This window comes from Ochotona princeps, chromosome 10, assembly GCF_030435755.1.
Source record: "Ochotona princeps isolate mOchPri1 chromosome 10, mOchPri1.hap1, whole genome shotgun sequence".
Classification (NCBI taxonomy): domain Eukaryota; kingdom Metazoa; phylum Chordata; class Mammalia; order Lagomorpha; family Ochotonidae; genus Ochotona; species Ochotona princeps.
In genome coordinates this window covers 11123054-11150279 of record NC_080841.1, presented here as the reverse complement: position 1 = coordinate 11150279, position 27226 = coordinate 11123054, and positions in this window count along the sequence as shown.

Genomic DNA, 27226 nt, shown 5'->3' with positions numbered 1-27226 from the left:
AATCAGAAATGGAGCTGCCAGCTCTCAAACCAGCACCCATATGGGATGCTGGTACCACAGGCAGATGCTTAACATACTGTTGCATGGCACTGGCCTCCAGATTGCTGGATTTGAGAGAAGCTGTGAATTGTATGTATGTGAATCTCATTGTTTTAAGAATTATTGCATGAAAGATATATGTTGTGGTTTTGCAACATAAAACGTACTTTTCATCTTAGGTGGTACTCCTACCTGTCCTGAATGGAGTGGTAGGAGTGGAGCAGGGGATGCCAACCTGGGTTTGGCTGTGATTTTCCCCAGAGCTCCTCTAATGAATAGCTGTAGATGCTAACACACTCCAGCAGATTCCAAAGTGCCAACTTTTCATCCGCAAAGAAGTTCTGTAATCCTCACCAGGACATGTTTTCAGTTGAACCATTTTTAGATTTTCATGAATAGAAATATCATGTATCTATTGACAACCCCCCAAATGGAGCGCATTGTTATCATGCGGGGTAACCCATTTTGCTGAAATACAGACAACCCTGTCAGCGATGCCCGCGCTCCCACCAGCCGTCATCAGCATGCACAGAGGTCCTGTCTCCTGCAGCACCAAATATTGGATAAATTCTGCTTTTGCCCAGTTGGTTTCACCTCCTCCACTTAACGATTACTTAAGAGAACTTAACGATTACTTAAGGCTAAAATGAAGAACAAATATTTATTAGTGATAATCATGTTAATCTATTTCTTAGTGCAGAAAAGCCAAATTCACCAGAGAAAAATACACAACATAGCGTTTTGGAAATTCTAACTCAAAAATACAAGCATTCTGAATTATTACTATAGCAGTTTTATTTACAAAGAATGGTTGCTGAATTAAATTTAAAAATAATTAATTGTGCCTGGTTGACACCCCAATATGGCTGCAAATTTGAAGTGAGACAGGTTGAAATCAAGATTTAGAAATTCCATCTGGCTTTCCCATATGGGTGGCAGTGTCATGAGTATTTCAAACATCATCTCCTGCTTTTCCAGGGGAATTAACAGAAAGCTGGATTGGAAGGTGAGTAGCCAGATCTGAAAACACCACTCCTAAATGGAGTGCAGGCCTCCCAAGATTCAGCATAACCCACTGCATTCCAGGCCAGCTGCTATAAGCCATTCATTGTTCTTGAACTTCTTAACTTTTAAAATAATTACTTAAATAAATTCTACAATACTTTTATACAGTTTCTATCCCATGTACACATTGTTTTTGTAATTGAACACTTTTGACATGCCCTGAAAAAATGTCAAATGATTCAGAAGTGAGATTCTGTTGCTTTAGACTGCTTGCAACTTCATGAGGAGCTGCAGATGAAGCAGGGGGGAAACGGAGGGGTGGAGGAATATTTGTCATTTTTTTCCAATAACCTTTTAAAACTTTTGTCTTTTTCTTCTCCACCATACCTTTCTCAACATTTCAAATCAAATAAGGGGAAGTATTTTGAATAGGAAACTGATGAGTTTTCCTGTGGGCCATTCTGTTCCTGTATCGCTACCCATATGAAATGCACACAGCAGCTGTGGTAACTGCACAGAAACTGCCCAGACATTGCTCCCCTTAGATCTGCTACCCAATCTCATCAAAAGTGATGCTGGAAAAAGCCTTCCTAGTCTAAATCTGGATAATTTCATAACATGAAACATCCAGTTTGTGCTCCAAGAACCGTTCCCAAGATTTCTATACAATTCTCCCAACACATGAACAGTTATGAATGGTTCCTTCAATATCCTTTGCTCTTTGGAATGCCTTTATGTAACTTCATTGATAATTTTTTGCCCATTTGTTTCATGGATAAGAATTGTTGAAATCTTGGTAAAATTTTATTCAGGTACTTAATATTTATTTCCTATTATATGTCATACTATATACATTACTATGCAAGTATAGTAATGTTTAATATATTTAGTATTAATACTTACTATAATGTCCTGTGTTGATTGTTGCATTTAAGCAAAATAAAAGGCAGTAAGTAAAGTGAGAAGGTGGTTAGCATACTGTTTCAAATGGGAAGGAAAGGCAAAAGTTTCTAATGGAGATATGAATGAAACGAGTCAAAAGTTTGTTGAACCACAGTAGCAGCAGGTGTCAAGGTCCTGTGGCCAACTCATGTTAGGATGCTCTGTTGATGACAAAGAAGCGATTAGGCCTGAAGCAGAGTGAGAAGAGGGGTAGGAAACGAAATGAGAGCAAAGGCTTTGGCTGCTCCTGCAAGCCCCAGTGACAGCTTCAGAGAAAGCAAGGTTGCATCCCCAATGGAGATGAGCAGAGCTACCAGGAGGAACCATTTCACAGAACACTGGACACCGTATCTGATGAACATTGGATTGATTCACATGAATAAATTATGCTAAAAGCCAAGAAAAGATAAATGAACACATTTTTTTCCCTAGCTGGGTGCTTTAGGGCAAGAACAAGAAAACACAAAGAAAGCAGTTTAGGACAGAAGGAAGCATGTGGATGGTTTTGCTTAAGGCTGTGTATGAGCTGGATAATAATCCTGGTGTTAGGAATACTCAATGAAGCAAACATTTGGTCAGCAGTTAAAACCCTGGCTGGGAAGCAAATGTCCAGTGCCCAAGTGCCTGGATTCCAGTTCCAGCTGCGCTCTCAATTCCTGCTAATATGCACAGCGGGAGGCAATGATGATGGAGTAGAGAGCTGGATTCCTGTTAGACTGCATTCCTAGATCCCAGGCATTCTCGTGGTGAACTATTAAATGGAAAGCCTCTCTCTCTCTCTCTCCCTCTCTTCCTCTCTTATTTATTGTGTATTACATGTAGCAGCTGCACTGGACTGGAACCTGAAACCCTGGAGTCCTTATCTACATTATAAATCCTTGAACATTTATATTATGTTATGATATATAACTGGGTGATATTAAATAATCAGTCGATAAAATAGCAGATTTCCAATCACATGATTAGTTTATCTTAAGCTACTGCTTCAACTTCCAACCTCACTGCAAGTGTTAGCAAGGTCACTTGACTATTTAAAGTGCCTTTTTTTGGAGGAAATATCCTACTATTGTTGATAATCTCCAACCAAATTCAACGATAATTGCATTCATCCTAAGCAAGAATGAATGATAAAATTTGCAATTGTGCTTCATTATATATCTTATTGGTTGGAATTTTCTAAGATTTTCTACATTCAGCTCATTTTCTAGTATTTTCAAAATATGATGGAATTCTTGAGCAATGAAAACATTCTCAAATAACTCAGTAACTCATTACCTATGAAACGATGTTTTTAAATAAGCACCACAGCACTTTCTTTCACTCTTACCAGAAAAAGGAGAAACTGCTTTCTCAAAAGGCTCAAAACGTAAACTGGAGGGGATTTTTAAAAACTCTCTTAGGCAAACATCATTACCTAGTTCAATGGTTGGTGTAACAGTGCACACCCGGTATATTTAATGGCATCTGTCCAATTGAAAACCACAAACTGCAGTTAGTTGCAAATGGGGTTGCAGAAATTGGCCAGTGGAAAACACGTTAAGTTCTTTCTCCTTGTCCAAATTGCACAGCAATTGGACACACTATCTGCTCTGCAACGTCATTGCATTCATTCTAAGAGCTTGTTCAGGATTCTCCTTCTTTGAATTTTACCTGCCCCAATTTGCTGCCATTGTATAATTCAGAGTGGAGCCTCTGCACAGGCTCCGTTTGTTCCAGCTCATTCCACACTTTGAACAACGAGTCATGTGCTGTAGACCATGGCTATGGCGGGCTCTGCTGCATCACGTCCATTGAGACAGGTTTTCCATCTCTGATTGATGGATTGTGTGGATCCTCCTCCACAGGGGTGCCTGGGTAGGGACAATGTGCAGCCTAAGACACATGATTCTGTTAGTCCTTGGCTACATCACCTGAGAGTGCTGGCAGGGAGCTAAGAGGTCCATAGAGATATTCCTGTAGAGAATCAAACTCACCCCACAATCAGCATGTTCAGGTTACATCTGTTCTTTCAAATCCTTGCACTGGGAAGGGTGCTGCAAGCTAAGACCCTGATTCCATGCTTTAGGTAGAGACTGAAGAGCCTGGAACCAAGGGAGAGCTGTGACCACTCACAGCCCTGAGTTAGAGGCAGTGAGGGTCGCGGCAGCCACTGTGCAATCTGCAGTCAGAGTTCTACAGTAGAACTCACCTGATTGGAAAATTACTTTTAACTTAGGTTATTCTTCAATTGAAAGGTAAACTAACGGTATTCTGTCTGAGTTTTTAGTTTTATTTATCTTTCATTTAGTGCAGAGAAATTACTTGCATTGAGTTGTATGTTTGAAAAAGCGAGAAAATGTCTCTTAGAACTTCATTTATTTATTGTTTTTCTGTTTCTGCGGACCGCTCAGGGCTTCTGGTTGTCTTTCCGATGACGTTGGTTTCTGCACGGTAGTGTTTGGACTTCTTCCATCCCCTGCAGAAGCTCCGGTTGGGGGTGGGTGACCTCAGAGTTCTCGGCCTCCGAGGGCATCCAATTCCCTGTGGCCTCCTTGGCAGTTGGGATATAGTCCTTGTTGCTCGTATTAATAGTTTGTGGTGAAGGTCGGGGAGTCTTCATGGTTGGGATCCAAGCTTCCTCATTACCACCTGCTCCATTCTGGAGTGTCCCCCTGCTCCACGCACATGACCTCCTGTTAAGAGGTTGTCAGGATCGTACCCGATTCCGCCTTCATGCATTGGTATAGTAGTTTTACTATTGTCTAGTGCTGCTAGCCTGGCTCCAGCTCTGGACCCCCACAATGACCATCGGGATTGCTCCGAAAACCCCTCATAGCAAACAAACAATCATACAAACTAAAAAAACCTAAAATAAATAGACAAACAACAAAAAGTAGAGCTTGGAATCTGACAGGAAAGAGCTGGTGTGGATTGGCTCATGCCTCGCTGGGGGGAACACAAAGATTAGTCACTCCTCACCATGTGTTGAGGATTTTCCTGCACACCCCCCCCCAAAAAAAAATGTTCTGCACCTTAATTGTCGACAGATGTCTTGTTAGAGTTACAAGCCAGTCTAGATTATCCTAAAATCTGCCAAGATCAGCAAAATTATACTTCAACACAACAAATGGCTAAATACTAAAATGAAATAGACACGAGACAGCTGAATAGTACCCTATAGCCATTTTAAGGTATATAGCAGCCGGTCCTGTATATAAACTAAAATTGAAATGACAATGAGCTAATCATAGGATGTGGTTAAGAACTTGCATTTTTTTTTTAACATACTGGTTACTCAAAACCATGTCAATTCCATAATGTTGCAAATTGCTGTTGATGTTATATTGGGACTCTTAATTGACTGGGATGATATTCTACCAGCTCTAACTTCAGACCAGAAATAGTCTCCCCAAGAAACTGTTCAACCCATCTGGACAATAAGTAGCTGGACTCTATGTTTGGTATATGTTTGCAAAGAAAGAATCTTGATTGAATTTGAACTGTAATACTGCAACAAGGTGGAGGAATCCACCGGGGGGAAGGGCATGGGGAGGGGTGGGGGGGATTCCCAGAGCCTATGCAACTGTCACATAATGCAAAATAATTAATAAAAAAAGAACTTCATTTATTCCTCTAGGATATCTCTTTATTAAATCGTAGTTATCAAGAATCAGAGAGTACAAGCTAGTCCCTTGCTCTGCTCACCGGTTCTTGCCCTAAATGTGGTGGGAAGAGCAGGGTCGTGCAGGTGCTACAGGTGCAGACACGCATCGAGGCTGATGCTGACGCCAACTTCGCAGAGAATTGCAGACTTTCGAAATGAGCTTGGTGCCACAAACAATTTGATATGGATGTTTAACTTCGCATTTTCTCTTGTTCTGGCATAGAATGATTCAAAGAGTGCAATTTATATGCAGTTGTAGAAAGACTGGATTTGGGGACAGAGAACAACAGGAAATCCCTAAGCTGAACAATCCTGAATGTGCAATAGTTCAAGCATTTGACTAAAGAATCAAGTAACAACTCTCACCAGCATCTTTTATGCGATGTTGTTGAGAATTTCTAACATGCATCCACTAGATTTTGTTTGCTTAGAACAATGATTTAAAAATTGCAAAGTGTGAAACAGAAAAAGAAAAATTTGAAGTCTTACCTATGGATACATATGTAGGTAAAATTTACTTCTCTATCCAAATCTTTATCTTTTTCCATTTAAAATACTAAAAAATAAGGTAAATATTCCCCTCGAGAAGAAGGTGAAGAAGAGAAGGAAGCATGATAGGAGAGCAGCAGTGCAGCAATGAAGAAGTCAAGAAAAGAAGGAGAGGGTTGGGGAGAGAAGGAAGGAGAGGAACATCAAGCAGAGATGAAAGAAGAGAGAAGTTTTGCTACAAAGTAAAAAGCTTCCATCTCCCTGTCCTACAAAGCTATGACCAAGAAAACAATCCATTAGCTGTCTTTGTCAGGAAAAAAACCCATGAATGGACATTTATGTTTTGTGACATTTTGAGATCAAATGTATTTGCCTGTGGCTCCTTGAGAGTGGGGAGGAAGGGCTGCCTGTAGCTCAGAACCAACTGCGTAGCTTAGATTCCGACACTCTTCCATTGATCAAGAAGGAAACAAATCAGACAGAAAAGTCATTGGAGGAGTAGATATTGCTCTAATGAGTCACAAAAACCTAAGTGCTAGCTATGAAGTAAAATCAAATAGAAATAAACTCAAAAATCATGCAAAAAGACCTAGGACAAAAATCAATTTTGAAGGTAGAGGAGAGAACTATAATGTGACTCTTGAGATTTTCTGAGTGTTTGAAAGAAGAGGAAGTGATGATCTGAAATGAAATCAGATTATTCATGGTCTACAGGCTCTGGCTTTAAATTTTCTACGGGATTTTTTTTAAGGCAGTTAGTTCAGTTTTCTAATTCCTATTGATGCTTTTACTAAATAAAGTGACATGATTAAGCTAAATGATATAAACAAATTAACAAAAAACCCTGAAAATTTAAGTGCTATCTACTCTAACAGAAAATAAAAGGATAATTGTTATAAGAAAACAAATATAATTAACTTGAAAAGTTCTTTCCCATTACTTACTGAGATAATTTTTAACTTTAGACTTAAATCTTAAGATTTCTTCTTATCACAGAGTACATATTCTTGTGCTTTAAATAAATAGAAAATAATCTAAATTTACATTCACTTTGAGCCAAGCATCTTAAATCAAAGTTGTTCTACTCAGGTTTTAATGGGTGGCTATTGCTTATATTAATCTTCTTTCAAAAAATAAAAAATATAAAATAGCTGAGTTGTTTGTGGGAAATGAATTAAGGGTTGCTTATCTTGGTGCAAAAAGTTAGAAATATGTGCAAAAATATCAGGATAGGCATTTGGCGTAAACTTAACGAAGTTGGTTCATACATATAATTTCAAATTTCTTGTACTAAAATAAAGCTATCCTTAATCCCATTTCCATAAACTTTTCGGTGTATCTCCTTATTTTGCCATAAATGCAACTTTTCAGTGAATGAGACATGCAGGCACTATTCAGTTGTCCAACTACACAATTTTACAGATGTAGAATAATACAAGAGAATCAAATTAAATCAAATACCATCCTGACAAAGCTATTGTTGAAGCTACAGACCAAGCAAGTCTCCACTAACTAACTGCATGTTCAAGAGTTAGTGATAATATTCTCAAAACTGAAGCAGGAATTCAGTCTCAGAAAACTAAATGAAAATGTGATTCGAAGTCCAGCTTGACTTGGCCCTTCTGTTTGTTGTTGCTTGTGGCCTTGTCTTGTCTGGCCAGTAGGTATGTTCACTGGGCGCAATGCTGGGAGAGGACTCCTCTCCTCCCCACCTTCCTTCCATCGCCTTCTTTCCATCCCCCCATCCTTCCTCCATATCTCTATTTTAATAATAACAAAAAAAGTGAGGCAAGTGTGGCTTTCCATGGAATTTGGGATGACAGCAAAAGCATTGTACGTGTTTGTATTGGGGTTTTGATGGGTAATTGCTGAACTAGTAATGGAAGTAAAGCCTTTGGTTTTTATGTTTACTTCTAAAGCTAAGAAGGAATGAGTTGTTCCAGTTAGGAAATATGAACTTCAGAACCCTGAAGAAGAGTCCCTCATGTTTCCAATGTTTTGCAACAACTGTCTGAGTACACTCTGCTAGGACTTTCACATCATAATATAAAGCCACCCACGAGACAATTGATGTAGCCTCCAATTTCTACTGTATTTCTGCAGGAAAATAAAAAAGGTTTGGAAATGCTCTGATATCTACTTTGTTATGTACTTATCAGTATCTAAAATCATCAAAAATTTGAAAAGCAAGCAGTGAAGGATGAGTAAATGTTCTACAGTACATGCATGACATAAAAATGAATCATCTTAAAACAAATCAATAAACTTTATTTACTGATACATTTCTTTAAATAGAAACATTTTGATACATAGAAAATAAATATAAAGACTCAGTCTTGTGTAGTTTCTCCAAATGTAGAAATTCAAATAAAATGCACCCCCTCCCTCACAGTCACATGTGAGTCCAGAGGAAGAAATGTCAGGTTTTGAAAAGATATGCTATTTACAAGCATGTAAATAGACTGAATTTGAAGAGACATCTGCCTTGAATCTCTCAGCATGCTCTGTATATTTTAATATGATTATTTCTGTCAAATTATTCTAAATTTGTAAAAGTGAATATACATCTAATTTTAACAGTTAATGTCCAACCCAGTAAGATGCCTCACAAAGTTATAATTTAATACAATGCTATTTTAGCTAATGTCAAAGTCATATTTAAAGGCAGAGGAAAACGGAGCCTCTTGCCCTTATTTCTGCCAATGCCTCAAGCTGCTTCCCACAATAGAAATGAAAGCTTATTTGTTGATGTATTTTGCTTTCAATTGACATTTTTGGCTTTGAGATATTAAATTTTATCCCAGAGAGATGATAATGTCTCTCTGGAAGTCTCCCAAATGTTTCCAGTGTAGTATGAGAGAATATGCTAGCTCAAAAGTATTTAAAAGATAGTTCATGAAACTGGTTTTGTTGGTTTGATACAGTCTCACTGTTTGAGTCCATAAATGGTATTTTATGATTGTTCCAAAGACAGCATACATTAGCAAAATTCTGTAGCATCACATGATCACAACATTACTTGGCAGAACGTAGGGTTGAGAATGTGAGTATTTAAGTAAAAATATCCCATAAGTGTACATTTTTGCCTTAAAAGAAATAAAATTCAGGAGGATATTTGAAATATTATTGCCAGAATTATTTCCCATTTTTATCAGAAAATAAAAGCCAAAAATAACCTGAAGAACCTAAAAATATACATTTTTATAACTCTCTCTCCAGAATGGGAAAATTTATCTTTAAAACTCATTACATAAAACGTGTCTTCCATGTAGACAGCTATAAGCTGTGGAGAGAAACTAATTGAATTGTTCAAGTTAATCAATATGTTTGAAACTATTTGAGGGGTGCTTAGCCTTTTACATGATTATATAATTAAATTTGTTGTTTGTTGGTCAGAATTTCTTCTTTTGGGCAATCAACAGAAATCCAACATTATACTAAAAGTGGAGCTTTAGTCAAAAGGTGATGCCCTCAAGCTGTAAGTAGGTGGGAATCTCAACCAGTAAGGTATACCCAAGAGGCCACAAAGCAATGGAAGAATACTTACTAATCCTGAAGACATTGCTGTAAGTTGGGTTTTATTTATGTATTATTTATTTGGGAAGCAGAGAAAGAAAGAGAGAGACATGTAGAGAATAATTCCAATCTACTGTTTCATTCCCCCAAATTGACAAAGGCCAGGAAAGGACCAGACTAAGGTTCTAGGAGCCTGGAACTCACTCTGGGTCTCCCATGTGGGTCTCAGAGTTGCAGCTCCTTGAGCCATTCCCGGCTTTCTCATTTACGCTCAGTGACCTATCCGGGAAGCTCTTGTTGCAAAAGAATCAGCTTACTTGCATGTCTGCCCTAAGAATCCAGTTCAAGAAAGTCGTGAAAAGTAATAAAGAAGTAGTTTCAATCAGAACTTTCCTCCAAAAGGGAATAGTATGTGGTTCAAGAATTTGGACATTTAGGGGTAAACTCACAATTAAAGGTAAATTTGGATTTGAATATAAGAAGTCGAATCCCTTGGCAAAGTCTTCTGTCTAGCAGAGCGCTTTCCTGTCCTGCCGTCCTTGCACGAAGTAGGACCTAGTGAATCGATGCACATTGTTTTGTGTGAGTGGCAAAGTATTTTGTTTTCCATAGTATTCACATGTCTTTTCAGGTGGTTAAAGTTTTCGAAAAATAATGTATTAAAACATGATAATTTAATATTGTTGGAATGATACGTAAGTTCAATTTGCACAGGAGCGTAAAAATTCTTAGTTTAATGGAGCACTATACCAAAGAAAAAGAATGATATGTCTGAAATTTGGTGTTAGAAATCAGCACTAGTCCTGGAGGCCCAGGGGTGATGCCGACAGTCTCTGCCTCATGGGAAAAGACCAAGGAAGAGACACTTGGGTGAAAATTCCTGATTTTTTTTTCATTTTTAAAAAGATTTATTTATTTTTATTGCAAAGTCAGATATATAGAGAGGAGGAGAGATGGAAAGGAAGATCTTCTGTCCTATGATTCACTCCCCAAGTGGCCACAATGACCAGACCTGTGCCGATTCGAAGCCAGGAGCCAGGAGCCAGGAGCTCTCCTGCTTCTCAAATGTGGGTGCAGGAACCCAAGGCTTTGGGCTGTTCTTGACTGTTTTCCCAGGTCACAAGCAGGAAGCTGGATGGGTAGCAGGGCTGGTGGGACTAGAACCAGCGCCTATATGGGATCCCGGTGCATTCAAGGCTAGGACTTTAGCTGCTAGGCCAAAGTGCCAGGCCCTTTTTCCATTTTTAGAAAGAATTCCCCAGTGAAAATCTACAGCAATGGAATTAGAATTCTGAGTATGTCATTTTATCACACCAGCCCTTAATTATACTATCTTAGTCCCCTCTCGTTTTAATGAACAGCTAGAATCCTCTGATGGCTTTTATAACCCAGAGTACATGCAACATAATTGTCTCCTTGTAAACTTTTGGAAAACATTTCTTAGCTAACAGCTGAAATCAAACAAGTGTTCAAAATGGCAGCTAATCCAATGTGTTCATAGAGTGCTACAGAGCAGGTGTGGGACAGTCACCAGAGAGTTCCACGACTAGCTGAATGGTATTCCAGATGATTTCATGTTTTTTGAGTCTGTACAAATTGGAGATGTCATTCATTATCTTTTGAAAATAAATACCTCTGTCATCTTCCTTTGACTGAATGACATGTTTATTTACACAGTCATCATCACTTTTTCCATAAAATATTTGAGGTACATACTTACCTATGTCTGAAATATTTGAAATAACCAAGCATGATGCTGAAAATCTATGCATTCACAGACCTTAATTCAAAAGAAATTGATCTGTGGGTGCATTTCTGTAGTTCCTACATGGCCAAAGCGCATTAGCTTCCTGGCTGGAATGCTGCAGCTGGTTAACAGCTTGCAGGCAACACTAAAAGCTGGTTTTAAGACAGGAAACTAGGAAGAGTAGTGTACTAATTGGTGTTTCAGGGGGCATATATAAAAAAGGCCCTTAGATGGACTTTGATCCAAGATTATCCAGTTCATACGCTCTCTGATTTAAAAATATAAACACCAAAGCAACTGTGTTTTTAATGGTAAATAAGTTGTTGAGCTCGGTTCTAAAATGGCTATTGTAGTTTTCCTTTGCCCTGAGCTCCAATAACTATTATGATTGAAACAAGAAAGAGGGAGAGAAGTGGCTTTTAAGCTAAGTTCAAGTGGAATCATTCTGAAAAATACAGTGTAGTAACATATTATATTTCCTAGGAACTGAGTGTCTTCCAGCTGGATTACTGGTAACATAGGTTGTTCCTATAATTTAAAAAAAATGTGAAAATTGTTTAAAGAAAATTACTGTTTTCAACTTTTAGCCAACAATGTCAAAGGTGGTTTACCTCCATCTCTGATAGACTTTCGTTAACCACAGAATATTTCTGGACATTATGTCACTTATTTTTTTCTACCAATATATTCTCATTTTAGAAAAGTTGCCCAAGAGTCAAGTTTTTAAAATTCGGACGGAAGGAAAGTCCCTTACCGTAAAGAAGCTCACTCCTACAGCCCTGTGTAAACATCTGCTTTTACACTTGATCTTAGCCCAAAGCCGGAAAAGTTGTTGTATCTGCTTTTAGAAACATGTTTTCACACATAATTTTTAAGGATCTTTTGATGAAGGAGACAAAGTTGTAAAACATATAATTATTTTTTAACATTGTTGATATCTAGCTTACTACTACATGTTCAGTAAAGAATACCCTGCTGTCAGTAGAAACATAATATGAATGAAACCTTTTATCTCTTCTTTCCTTAATTACGATTTCAGTAAATCAAATTGTTTCACGATCATATTGTTAAAAAAAAAAAAACACACACATCTGACCTGTTAGTATCTACTAAAAAAAATGTACTCTTAACCCCAACACTGCAGTTTTGCCTGTTTGCCCTCTTAGAATATACTCTGGAGGAAGTATTAAACTCTTCATAACTGTAACTCTGACTAAGCAAAATAATAATAATAATAATAATAATAATAATAATAATAAAATGAACAGAAACTATAAAGAAAAAATATGTGGTCTTGAGACTAGAGGTAATTTATCAGAGTCCAAAATCAATGCATAAATCATTCAAACAATTAATAGGAACATATCCTAACGGCATCTATTTGATGAATAACTTGAGTTAAGGTATTTCATTTTCATGAGGTTTCTTGAGAAATATGATACTTAGCTATAATGGAGTCTTAGCCTTCGACTGGAATGCTTGCTCAGCCCACAAGTCACCCGTGGAGACAGAGCAGAGTAAGCTGCTGCAACAGGAAAATTTTAGAAGGCCTTTTTGTTGTTGTTGCTGTTATTGTTTATTGCATATTCAAGTTTACTTAGGTTATTTATTTTTAAATATGAAATCTTATTGAGGCCGTTTTGCTAGAGCAGGCCACAATCCTTGGAAGGTATCAACTATCAAAACATAAAAGAGAATATTTTCTACTTTTTCAAAAATATTACTTTATATAAGGTTAGAGGCATAATAAACAAATTTTAAGAGGTATAATTTTTCACTTAAAACTTTGCAGGTTCTGCTAACTGATTGAAAATTTCCTATGTATAAGCAGAAATGAAGAAGGTATTGCAATTATTTTTGCATCATAAATTAAAAATAATTCCCATGTGTTTTCCTTTGGATTTTTTTGCTTGCTGTTTTTCATCTCGTACTGCCTCCATCTTAGTTACTCAAACATTTTTGAACTGAAGACTCAGTACTTACTAAACACTGATGGAAAATAATGTTATATGCATTGCTTCACACAGATTGATGTGGAAAACATTTGGTATCCTGCTGATTGAAGGAACAGATGCTTGTATAAACCACGAAGCCAGAAATACATCCATGATATCTTCCCCAAACAGGTATTCTAGTAACACATTTAGTGGAGAACACAGATGAAAAGCTTAGTAGACTTATTTGTAGATTGAATTTTGAGCATAGAAAGTGAAAAACATTGCAATAGTCTAGACACAACTATAGACGATTGTCCTATAATATAACACAGTATAACAATGAAGTGTTATCATGTTTTTTAGGTTTCTTTCACTGGTGTAACACTTTGTGTAGAAAAGGAGTCTGCCTCTTTTCAAAGACTATTTGATTTGTGCCAGAAAATGATTATTTTCTTTAACACATATATTACTTTTAGTTTCCCATGCTCCATTCCCATTACTACAAGCAATAACATAAATTGAAAGTATGTTATTTTAAAAATTAAAAGGAAGAGAAGGGGAGGAAGGGAAATAGGAAAGCTAGAGCATATCATCAGGAGAATAAAACTGAGTAGATGAACTACATCAAATCAGTTCTCTTTATGTAAAAAAGCTTCAAATATGAATTCCTGGAAAATGCATATTATCATAAAAATATGCTTGGATTTCAGATTTTTTTTCACCCAAATAAACTTATGTTTTACATAGCTTCCCATGAGCTTTTCCAAGCACCCTTGTACTTCTTTGCAGCAGCCCAATTGGCTGGGCACTGTTGTGGCATCCACAGGGATGTGCAATTGATAGGTGATGGATTTCCCTTCTGAAGTTTGAGCCCTAGATGTCCCCTGACTTTACCAGGACACTGCTGAGCAGCAGAATCCAGATGCATTGTCTTCACTTTGTTATTTCGAGTAAAAAGGACACCTCTTTGATGGCTGTGATTAATATGCAGCAGAAATTCAGAATGTGACAATAAATGACTAAAATGAGAAAAGTAGGGAAATCAAAAGCGAAAAATTGTAAACAACTTTTAAGATTTTTCCTCATTATATGCGAGAGGTAGATGCATACGTAGTCACACACAAGGACACACCATCACCACCACACAGCTGCCTTCTGCTGATTCACTCCCTGGGTGCCAACTCCAGCGGTGACTGGTTCAGGACTGGGGTCCTCAGAGCCTCTCTTCATGGTCTGCATTAGCTGGAAACTTCAGAATAGGAGCTATATCCGACACTTCCGCCCAGGCGCCTCAATGTGTCAAACGTGTATTTTAATCACTGGGCTATATGCTCACTCACTTTTCACTTGTGCTTATTGGAGAGGCAGAGAGATCATGGAGAGAAAGAGAGAATGCGGGCTATTGTTCAAAGACCTGGGACAGTCCTTTGGTGTTTGCAGTTATGATGTTAACTGGGGCACGCACATCCTCCATCAAAGGACCTAGCCCCAACTCCTCCATGCCAGCTTCCTGCTAAGGAGAACGCTAAGAGGCAACAGGTGATGGTTCAAGTGCTTGGGTCCCTGCCACTCCCATGGGAGACCTGGCATTGGGTTCCAGCTCCAAGTTTTGGGGAGCGTCAAGGAAGTGAAACAAGATGGGAGATCACTCTCTCCCCTTCCCTCCTTCCTCTTTCCCTTCCTCTCTCCCTCTCCTCTCCGTGCTACCTTCCCTCCGTCCTCCCTCCCTCCCTTTCAAATAAATGAAAGAAGGCCAAAGTGATGTTTTATTGTAGTTATGGTTAGTCTTATCTCTCCTATCAGGCTTTTCAAATACTTGAGTTTGTATACAGTTTTAAACCAATGTAATAATTTATGTCTTTCTGTACCTAACAGAAATAGAGTACAATGATGGTAGTACTTAACCAAATCTTTGAAAGCTTGAAGCTGTTTTTCAGATGTTCAGTGCTTAATGTCAAATGAATGCATTTGTCTTGGAAATCATTTTTAAATCACAATCTATATATATTTATAAGTTTCTTATACGTAAATTCAGCTAATATGTATACTGAAATCAATCAGTGCTTTTTTTTTTCTTTTTTTTTTTTTTTTTGATCATTGGCAACTTTACCGAATAGTCCAAAAGCTGTGCTGGAAATTCTCCCTTTCTCCAAAGCAAATCTGCCAGACATTTTAGAAAGTAAGTATTACTTCATTTCCACAGTTTTCAGGGATTGAAAACCAGAAATTTTCAGCCCTTTTGCTGTCAGTGGGAGCAAGGGTTATCAGTAATTACAAAGCTATTGGGAAACAGAATTATTAAACAGAGGGGTCTTGGATGCCAACATTTCAATAGTAAAAGCTGTCTAATCCGAGCCAAGCCCTGGCACAACTTGCCCTAATTTTCCTTCTTGCTCAATGGAAAGCCATGTCCAAGTGCTCAGCTTGGCTTTCTGTTGTATTGAGTCAGTTTTGACCTCTTTGATGTTCCTGCTGCTTTTTAAGCTGCCGGAAACCCCAATAACTACAACTGTAATTACCCCAAAGGAGTCTTTGGTAATGGTCACTGTGACTTTAATTGGGAAGGTGTAAGTGCCGGTACGGCGGCATTTCCAGAAACTTCATGCCCTGGCAGAGAAGGAAATCCCTAAGCAAATGGAGACACACTTGACAAATGGATCTTGGGAACCCCAAATCCCAGTTGAGCTGGAATTTCATTCATGCTGGATTTCAGAAACACTGTTGTTTCCTTTGCAACCTAACAAGCAGCAGTGGTATTTGGTTAATGGAATTTTTTTTTTCACTTCTTACATTTTGAAAAGGTTCACTTCCTGGAGTGGCCTTTGGCTCAGTGGTAAAGATGCTGGTTTAGACACCCACACCCCACATCAAAGACCCAGCCATGACTTCCGAGTCTGGCTTGCTGCCAGTGCAGACTTTCTGGGAGGCAGTGGTGATGCCTCAAGTAGGTAGCTTCTAGTCATTCATATGGGAAGGATCCAGCACCCTGCTGTCAGCTTCAACCCTGGACCAGCCCCAGCTGTGTGAGCCTTGGGGAAGTGAGCCAGTGGGAGGAGCTGCTCGCCCCCTCTCTCCTTTCTCTTTCTGTTTTACACAAAACAGAACACAAAAAATTAATAAATACATGAAATAAAAACTAAACTTGAAAAAGAAAGCAATCATTTCTGTGATAGAAAAGAAATGTAACAAAACTATGGCTCTACAGATGTGAGCTGGAATGAAGAATAGAATGGGCGTGATAGCAGTGTTGTCCCTCTACTTCTGTCCAGATCGGTGCCCACAGGCCCAATTTAGGTCAAGGCATCAGGCCGAGGAGCAGGCTGGAGACTGACGTTGAGACGCTCTAGTTCACACACTTGCCCTCTGGAAGGACTTGCAGGGACAGTCACTTAAATTAAACACAGGTCATCAAGCAAGATACATCATCTATTTCTGAAACAGACAACTCGAACATCCCGAATCCCCATGGCCTTTTACTGGGGCACATTGCACTATTTCTTCATGTTCCTCTGTCAACTCGTGTTAGAGTGTGCTTTGTTTCAAAGTGGCATTTCGTGTATTCTGTAGTCCTCTTGTTCAAAGCAAAGCAAATAACTTTGGTTTATTTATGACCTACTAACTTTAAGCAAAGCTGAAATGCTTAATGTCCCCACAAGCCTAAGGAGGAAAAGTAGCAGCTAAAATAAATCTGGCCTTGATGTAAATTGATTTTATCCTGCCCACACCACCCTCCAAAATCCAGGAGAGAGGTGCAAGGTGCTACGTTAAGTGGATACTAAGTGGTCCTGGTTTGTGGCTCTCCTCAGTGAAGAACTGTGCAAGAATGCACGTCCCTGCCACTCACTTACACCTGTGGGATTATGAACAATATATACTAAATAAACACCCCACACTCTTACAGAAAATGCGCTTCCCAGTAATATTGAATTTCAATGTTTTGAAGATAAATAACTTAGAGGAAGGATAAGATCACAACCACATGCAAGTGGAAGATACGGGAGAGTGGCTAAAAGCCCACATGAATTAAGAGACAGTTACATGAAACACACAGCACATATTGGACAAAAATAATTTCAAATGTAAAATCCAGAAATTTATTCTCTTCCTGGACACTAGACTTAATGCAAGCAAGAACACAGAAGTCTTATTTCCATTGTAGACGATTGGAACCATTAATAGACGATATTTTATCTTCAACAGAGTGTGGCTTTGTTAACATTCATCAAGCTTCATTTGGGAAAGCAAGGAAGATATAATTATTGTATTTACTATTGCTGTCTTGTGAGTAATTGTAATTTCATATAGCTATAGATCTTTGATTTGCAAACTTTGTAAGAATCATAAATTTTAAGTTAACTGTATTAAGATTCTTATTTTAAGCATTTAAGGTTTTTGGCTTTAAGTTAATCATATTCTGCAAAAATTTCAAGAAACATGTTTTCAAAAGCTAATACTGACATGCTTATGCACTGCAATTAATTGGGCCACCCTAGAGCATTGCCTAGTAGTCAGCAAATGTATATTTCGCACTAAAGCAAAAATTCATGGTCTAGAAACTTTTGTCACAACAATTCTACTGTAAAAATGTTAGCAAATGTAACAAGAGAGGAACGGGTATGAGTGAGAACAATTGTATGTTGACTTGATGCTAATACCACGGCAGGCAGACAACAGTACAGGAGTAAGGTGCCTTCCATTTTAACTGATAATGCAAGCAAATGAGTCCTTAGTCTCATGATGATACTCTTTCCTGCAGTAACAGAGAAATGCCTTCTGATAAGTACTTTTTCCTCAAGCTCTGTATTCTCTTGAAAAAAAAACTGCTTATTTCAAAATCATTAAGCACTGTAAAATTCAGATTAATCATGGATTTCTGTGCTACTATGACTGTCGCCTTAGTACGTGATACCAGTAGCTCCTGAATCCTTGCCTCTCCTAGCAAAATCATTGTGAGTTTCCATGTAAACAGCTTATGCAGAAGGTAGTAAGTAATTACTGTCTTTAGAGTGCTCTAAGTGGATGAAACATCAGGACGTACAAGAATTTACAGTGTACGTTTCACTAGTGTGCCGAGGACAGTTGTCTTGTTTTTAAATACACCACGAACACCTCCACAAATGGTGTTCTACAGTACTGCCAGTTGTCTCATCCACAGGTGATTGTATCCATCTTGGAGGCCGGGTGAGTACATAGTATAGTAATATTTCTATCCTGGTTTTGATATTTCAAAGTGACTTTTCTTTTAATTTGTGATATATAATTACGGTAAATTATAGTGCATGGGTTTCACAGTAGTGTAAAAATAAATATTCATCATCACTTACTCTTAGGAAAGAGTGATGTGAGAAAAATCCCCCACCTACTTACCCTTGATACTTTATTAGGACTATTTTTATCAAAATAAATGGGAAACGATTGGTTTTGTAACATACATCAGTTCTGCTTCTCTTTCACTATGTTAACAAATTCATTGTCTTAAGTGTGTTTCTTCATGTATGCTTTGTTCAGTATTTTCTAAATAACATTTTTAGAAAGCAATTTTAAAATCCTACAGAATAAAAAACATTGAATGTATATTATAATAAGGTAACATTGACATTAACCTGAGGAAATCACAGCATTTTATTTCCATGCCATTAATGTATATCCCATAGTTAACCCACTATAAGCATAAGGGGATTGAAATTATAAGATGTTGTTCTCATTTGCTACATAAAATTGCTTTGAATAACAAATTCTCCCCGGCATTAACAGTAAGAAGTTCTCGTCTTCGCAAGTAGGCCAAGATTGGCATTTTGTAGTTCAATGATACAGATCTTTTTCTCACATAAAATGTAAAGCGGAGTGTTGCCAAGCTCTAGGTCGGAGGACTCGTGCATGTGTTTCTCTTCTTACTATTTACTATTTGCCTGCAACATGTAAAAAGTACAGCTCAAGGTCCTCTGTTGTTTCTGCCGCCCGCCCCTTCACCGACGTGTGGATACTATGAAAGTCAGCTGAATTCAGAGTTTACAGGTTGCTTCAGTGAACATTCAACGCTGTCGGTGAGTTTGAAATTAAAATCAAAACCATCGACCGTTGATTGTACCCTATGGCTAACCATGATCTGCTTCGTGGCTCTCGGAATTTGCTGAGGGCAGGAGACCAAGACAAGACACACCAGGAGCGCCTCTTTTGCCATGAAGAGACTGCTTTTACAAGGTCACAATCAACATTCATTGCTGTCGGTGGGTTGAACTGTGGGCAAGCTCACTGAACAATGAATGCAACTGTGGCCCCGCCTTTGGCTGTCACAATCAACAGATGCTCCATCTTTGGAAGATGATTGAAAGTAGTAATATTGTTCTTGAACTTTTTCAATCCAAGTCTTTCCGTTCATTTATGCAATTTATATCATGTGTTCAGCCTTCAGTGAAAAGGACACTAGTTTTGGCAAATACTTCTATGTGATATATGTGTTCTGTATTTGTTTTATAAAAAGAATAAGATCTGACAGTGGGATCCACAGTATAGTCCTCAAACATGTACTACTGTTGCAGAATGGATGAAAAGGAGACACAGAGGGACATGGCAGCATGCAAGCCTTTGGCATTCACACCTTTATAACAATACTGGAAAATGCAAGTTCCACACACCTAGTTTCTTGCATTCCTGGATTTTCTGGTCAGGTGGGATAGCAACAGGGAAGTTTATCTTCATCTCTGAGCAAGAGTTCACTCAAATAGTACTTCCGCTTATTGTAGAGTTTGCTAAGGAAGTGAATGTACACTATACAGTTGGCTAACTAACTTTGAGAACACAGTAGAACTAACATTTGAAAGATGGATTTCTGAAATCAGATTTCACCTTTAAGACAAAATTTGAGCAATTTTCTTGTGCTTCTTCCAAGAGCCTATATGCATTATTGTTAGCCTTGCAATCTAATAATTTGATCTTTCTTGTAAAGAGTTACATGTGTTATTTTTAAGGAATGCTCTATATTTTTTAAAATAATATTTTATAGAACTTGATCAATAATATTAAATTTACCATTTATAATAACAATAGTAGTTATATGACTATTTATAGTTGGAAAATGCTTCTGGAGTGTTATGTCAGAGTAGTCAAAAGGCTTCATTGTGTTTCATTTGAAGCATGTCAAATGTTTTTATCCGTATCCATTACTTTAAAATTTTCATCCCACTTAACTTCAGCTCCAGTTTCTACAAACCCATTATGGGGTTCCTGTTCTACGTCTTATCAGAACACTAAATTATTTCACCACAACTAATCTTCTAGCTGTTATATCCAACTTTCCTATTTACTTTTCTGTTTTTAAGATTTATTTTTGTTAGAAAGTCATACATAAAGAGAGGAGGAAAGACAGAAAAGAAGATCTGCTCCGATTCACTCCTCAAGTGGCCACAATGGCCGGAGCTGAGCGGATCCGAAGCCAGGAGTTTCTTCCATTTCTCCCATGCAGGTGCAAGGTCCCAAGGCTTTGGGCTGTCCTTCACTGCTTTCCCCGGCCACAAGCAGGGAACTGGATGGGAAGCATGGATGCTGGGATCAGAACTGGTACCCATATGGGATCTTGCCACGTGCAAGGCGATGACTTTAGCCACTAGGCTACCATGCTGGGCTCACTGTCCTATTTTCTATCACTTCAATTTTGCATGTTCCATTCCTAGAGGCAACTGTCCTGTGTCCTTCAGTGTAGCTGGAAAAAAGTCTCAGTCATATTGGTTCATAATCGCATGTGTGTATGGTTCTGGGAATACCTGAATCCCTCATCCTTAATTCCAGCGTATTTTTCAGCCACTGGTCTTAAGCTGAGTGCTGGATGCGTTCTCTTGGCTGCTACTTTCTCCCGTTTCAGCATGGAGGAGGAAGTGACCTCTTTTTATGAAGAGTTTAGTCCCTTTGATCCTTTCTTCAAGTCCCTGGTTTGCAGCCTAGAAACCAATAGGTGTCTGCTCCCCCAGTTGTCTCATTTTGTCTCCAAAGTCCCTCTTTTTTAAAAAAATGTGTTTTTACATTGGAAAGGCAGATTTGCAGAAAGAAGGATAGACAGAGAGAAAGCTCTTCCATCCAGTGGCTCACTCCCCAAGTGGCTGCAACTGCTGGAGCTCAGCCAATCTGAAGCCAGGAGCCGGGGCTTTCTCCAGCTCTCCCTGAAGGTGCAGGGTCCCCAGGCTTTAGGCCATCCTCTATCACTTTTTACCAGCAGGGAGCTGGATAGAAGGAAGAGCAGCTGGGACACCAGCTGGTTCCCATATGGGATCCCGGTACGTGCAGGGAGGGTGTTCAACCCCTAGGCCATCACACCAGGCCCCTGAAGCCATAGTTCTGAAAGCTGCATGGTGCCCCTGCCTCTCCTTTCTTACCCTTTCCTGCACATATCATCAGAAACTCCTGAAAGTACTCATTTCTTATATGTTTCTAATATTCTGATATTTCTGTGTGTACTTTTGCTGCTTTAGTTCATAAATGGATTCTTGTCACTTGGACTATTCTAATTAACTCTGTATCTGCCATCAGCCATCTGTTCAATATTTTCTTCACAATTTCTGAGAAAAGCATTTGATACATTATCAAACCCTGTAATAAGCTCTGATAAAATGTCCTTATGCATTTAATATATTGATTGGTCTGATGGGAAAAGTGCTATCAATAATAGTTAAAAAATGAAAATTTATCTAGAACTTCACATAACCTGCCAATATTTATTTCAGTGTATTAATGAATAAACTGTAGTGTACAGTTTTTTAAAGGTTACTGACATTTATTGGAAAGGCATAGTGAGAGACAGAGGGGCAAAGGATTAGAGGGAAAGATACAGAAACAAAGAGAGAGTCCACCTGCTGGTTCACTCCAGGTTAAAAGCAGGAGCCTAAAACTCCAGCACGAGCAACAGGGACCCAGCTACACACGCCGTCATTGGCTGTCTTCCAGACTCACGCAGGAGACTTGAACTGGGATTCAAGCCAACACTCCCAAAAAAGGATGCAAATGTCCCAAACAGAAGCAGAACCCACTGTGCCACAATGTCTTCCCTGAATTAAATGTAACTTTTTTTCCGAAGATATATGTAGTTGAAGATTTACTATTATTGAAGTGATGACTTTGTCTATATTGACACAATCAAATAAGAGTAAAATAATGAAAATGATTTGACTGCATTAAATTTCAAACTACAGCATGTCAAAAGTAACCACTTAATGAAAAGGCAGGTGATCAAATGACAAAAAAGAGAGAGAAAAAATAAGATAAATCACTTATTAAATATAAATTTAAGCAGTGTTAATATAAAAATGGCAATGGAAGAATTATCAAATCAGAAGGACATGAGCGACGGAGAACAAATGAGTGATCCTGGAATAATGCAAACAGTCATACAAAGTCAATGTAAAATTCTGCACTCATGGAAATTCAAACTCGAAACAATGAAATCTAATGAGATTCTAGAAAACTGATGGAGAAAGCATCAATCTTGGGCTGTTGCCGTGATTTTCCATGGAACCACGTGAGACATGGTCGCCCGCTCCTGCGGACACTGTCTAGGCGCGATCCCTGCTTTTCGGACATGTGCCCTCACAGCTGCCCAGCTGGGCTTGATTGGAGCAAGGGTGGCGCATCTCAGTGCCCAAGGGAATGAACGAAGAGGGTTAGAAGAGACTCCCACTGCTTTCATTCTTGAGAACTACACAAAGTCATTCAGGAAGCTGCAGCTGCATGAAAGATGCATGTTGTCATGAAGCTCTGGGGGTGGTTCACATTTTTCTCAGTTTGTGTGGTGGCCAGCCAAAGAACTGCTGTAAGAAGCAAACATAAGATTCTGCAGCTGCCAAAGAGCAGGACAAAGTGGTTTGTATACTGGCAAATATATTTTAAAAAAGAAAAAGTTCCGTGTTCAAAACCTACCTTCTCAGCTATCAGTGTTTTGCTTTCGAATATCTGCTTTGGATGTTGGCAAGATTTTTGGTGACTTGAAATAAACCTTAATTTGTTAGCAAAGACTGAAATCTTTTCCTCTGAAACATTACAGATGTTCATGTACACATGAGCTTGCACAGACTTTATTATGGAAAAAATTTGGCATGACTTACAAAGAATCTTAAAATACTCATAACCTTTGAGTCAGCAATTCTATTTCTACAACTCTTTTACTTATTTATTTTTATGACAAATGGTTGTTGTGCATAGCTTTGAAGTCTAATGTGCTGTTTTGATCCACACATACATTGCAGAAATATTACATCAAGCTAACAAACATGCCCATTAACTGGGTGAGCTTATATTTCTGTGCCAGGAACCTGAAAAATCTATTTTTTATCAATTATGAAAAGTATTGTTACTACCTGTGATCACCATACAGCACCATACATCACTACATCTTAGTCCTCCCACCCAAATGAAAGGTTGACTCTCTGAGCAACACCACCCTCTCCCCGTCCCGCTGCCTTGAGGGATAGTCTTCGTGGTACTAATTTCTACAATTCCAGCTCCTGTTGATTGGACATGCGTTTTTGAGATCATCAGCATTGGTTTTTCTTCTGTTTTTTTTTTTTTTTTTAAATGTATAGCTTATTTCATTTGTCATGATGCCTTCCATTTTTATCCATGTTGTCATGAATGGCAGAATTTCCTGTTTTGTTGTGATTTACTAACACGTCCCAATGTATCTCCTGTTTAGCACCTGTTCTTCATCCATCTGTCCACTGATGGATAGACAGTGACTGATTCTGCATCTCAACTGTCATGAACAATGCTGCAAAGAATGGGAGCGTGCAGATGTACTCTGACACCCTGACTTCAAATTAGTTGCATATGAACCCAGATGTGGGATTACTGAATTCTGTAATAGTTCTGTTTCTAATCTTTTAGTTTTGGGCTGTCTTACTGTTTTCCAAGATAGCAGTTTGAATTTATATTCCTACAAACAGTGTGCAAATGTTCCCTTTTGTCCAAATCCTCTTCAACACTTATATGTGTCCTCTGGTTCAGAGATAATTTTAACAGGTATATGGTTATTTCTAACTGTAATTTTGATTTACATTTCTTTGTGATTAGAGACATCAGCATCTTTTCATTTATCCGCTGATATTGCATATCTTCCTCTCTCTTTGTAAGAAACATTGCTTTAGATCTTGTGCCAACCTTCAAATTGGGTCATTTATTATTATTATTATTATTATTATTATTATTATTATTTTGCTGCTAACTTATTTGACTTCCTTATATATTTTGGATCTTAGCTCTTTATCACATGTGTATTTTCGCCAAATATTTGGATTTCTTCCTGTTAGTTCTTTCCTGTGCAGAAGCTTTTTATGTTGTAAGTTTTCTATAGTTATTTGTACTATCTAGGCTTTTAGAGTTGTACACAAGAAGTCATTGCATAGACTGATGGTTGTGAAGGTTTCTGCAAGTTTCTTCCAGTGGTTTTATAATCTCATGTGTCGTGTTTGAGGGTTGTTTTTTTTTTTTTTTTTTTTTTGGCCATTTGAGAGGTTTTTCCAAAGAGAATGAGATAAGGATTCAATGTTCATCTTGTACATGATGATTTTTCAAGCTTCCCAACATTTAATAGAATGATTGCCCTTTCCTCATGGAGTGGTCTTGTCAAGTTTGTTGAAAATCAACTGAAATTAACTGGGTTAATTTCTCAGCTTCCTATCCTGTTTCATTGGTCAGAATCTCTGTTTTCATCTAAGTACGATGCTTGATAAAACTATAGTCATTTTTATGTTGAAAAAAGAAAATGTGATGCATTTTAATGTACATAGGTAGACATATATTAGGAAATTAAAACAGGATTTTTAGAAAAGATTTTATTTTATTTTTATTTGAGAAAGAAAGAGCTCTTCCATTCACTGGTTCACTCCCATAATGACCACAACAGTCAGAGCTAAGCCAACCCAAAGTCAGGAGCTAGGAACTCCTAATGGGTCTGCCACTTGATGTTGGGTCCCAAGGACTTGACTGCTTTCCCAGATCATGAGTAGGTTGCCGGATTGGAAGGATAGTAACCAGGATTTGAACCAGCTTCCATATGAGATGCTAGCTCCATAGGTGGGAGCTTATACTACAGCATGACATTGGCCCCAAGCAGGATCGTTATATTTTTTAAGTTTTATATTTATTTTTATTGGCAAGGCAGATATACAGAGAGGAAGATCTTTTGTCATTGATTCACTCCCCATGTGGCTGCAACGGTCGGAGCTGAGCTGATCCAAAGCCAGGAGTTCTTCCGGATCTCCATGCAGGTGCAGGGTACCAAGGATCTGGGACATCCTCCCCTGCTTTTCCAGGCCACAGGCAGGGAACTTGATGGGAAGCAGGGCTGCCGAGATTAGAACCGGCACTCACGTGGCATCCCAGGGCCCTCAAGGCAAAGACTTTAGCTGCTAGGCCACCGTGCTGGGCATAGGATTATTTTTAAATGAATGTCAGAAGCAAGACACTGTGCAAAATAGAGGTAATCTACCATACAATAAGAAATAGTAGTAGTAATAACTCAAAAATGTTTTAGTGAAAGGAGCACCTGCTTATAATTAAGTTCAAAGTTTTTGGAACTCAGGGCAAAGGTTACATTCCAGATTCCTAAAGAAGTAAGCATTGGGAAATTAATTGGCTTTCCTAACCATCAGTTTTCAAATGTATGTATATTTGGTATAGTATTCCCCTACCTGATATTGTTGCATTCAGGATTAATTAAATCATTTACTGAATAGTTTTTTTCATAGTGTCTGATACATGAAATATTTAGGATAAGGAAGAATAAACTCAACTCCCAATTATGAAAAATACTATTTTTGTTTAGCTGACTATTCTAGTTTTGGGTTATTTTTCCTTCTCATATTGATTATACTGTCTTTATTTGTAAGTTAAAACTCTGTTACTTATATCCTTTTAGTGTCAAGCCACTAAAAGATTGCTTTATTTTTTCAACAAGTTTACTATTAAATTCCAAATATCTTTAATTGTTAGAATTGAATATTTCAGATCACTGGAACTCCAGTACGCTGATGACAGCCTTTGAAATTTTCAGTGTTACAAAAGGAGTATTTATTCCAATTTAAACACAGTCAACTTAGAGAATAATGAGATGCTTGATAAAAGCACTTTATTCTAGTCCTAATCTGAAGATAATTTGCAGTCCAACTTTATCATAAATTAAGCTAGATATAATACAGTGAAGAACTAGCTTCAAAGTTTGTCAGCCACTTATTGTTATCATTTGTCTTGCCGAAGAAAGAGACTTAAGAAGACTTCATTCCAAGGTTCTTTCCTGCACCGCCCTTTTAATAACGTTCTTTTCATGTCTAGGCTGCACTCATAGTAGAATAATCCATTAAAATTTTCATTAACTACATATTTGACTTCCCTGATTTCCTATAATTTACATTGACTGTCATTACAGGAAATGAATGGCCTTTCTCCCCTTTACATCAAACTTCATCAGTTACACATTTTTTTTAAGATTTATGTTATTTTTATTGGAAAGTCAGATATACAGAAAGGAGGAAAGACAGAGAGGATGTTCTTCTGTCTGATGATTTACTCCCCAAGTGGCCACAATGGCCAGAGTTCAGCTGAACTGAAGCCAGGAGCCTGGAGCCTCCTCTGAGTCTCCCACGTGGATGTAGCTCCCAAGGCTTTGGGCCGTTCTTGACTGCTCTCCAATGCCATCGGCAGGGAGCTGGATGGGAAGCAGGGCTGCAGGGATCAGAACCAGTTCTGTATGGGATGCGGGCACATTCAAGGTGAGGACTTTAGCCACTAGGCTACTGCGCCGAGCCCTCAGTTGCACGTTTTTCAGTGTTTGAATAGAGAGAGTGATGCTCAGGCTGTCATGCATAGGCTCCAATCTGCTCCTGTCTGGAGGTGGGCAGTCATGGCCCCAGTGACTCCAGGCAAAGCTTT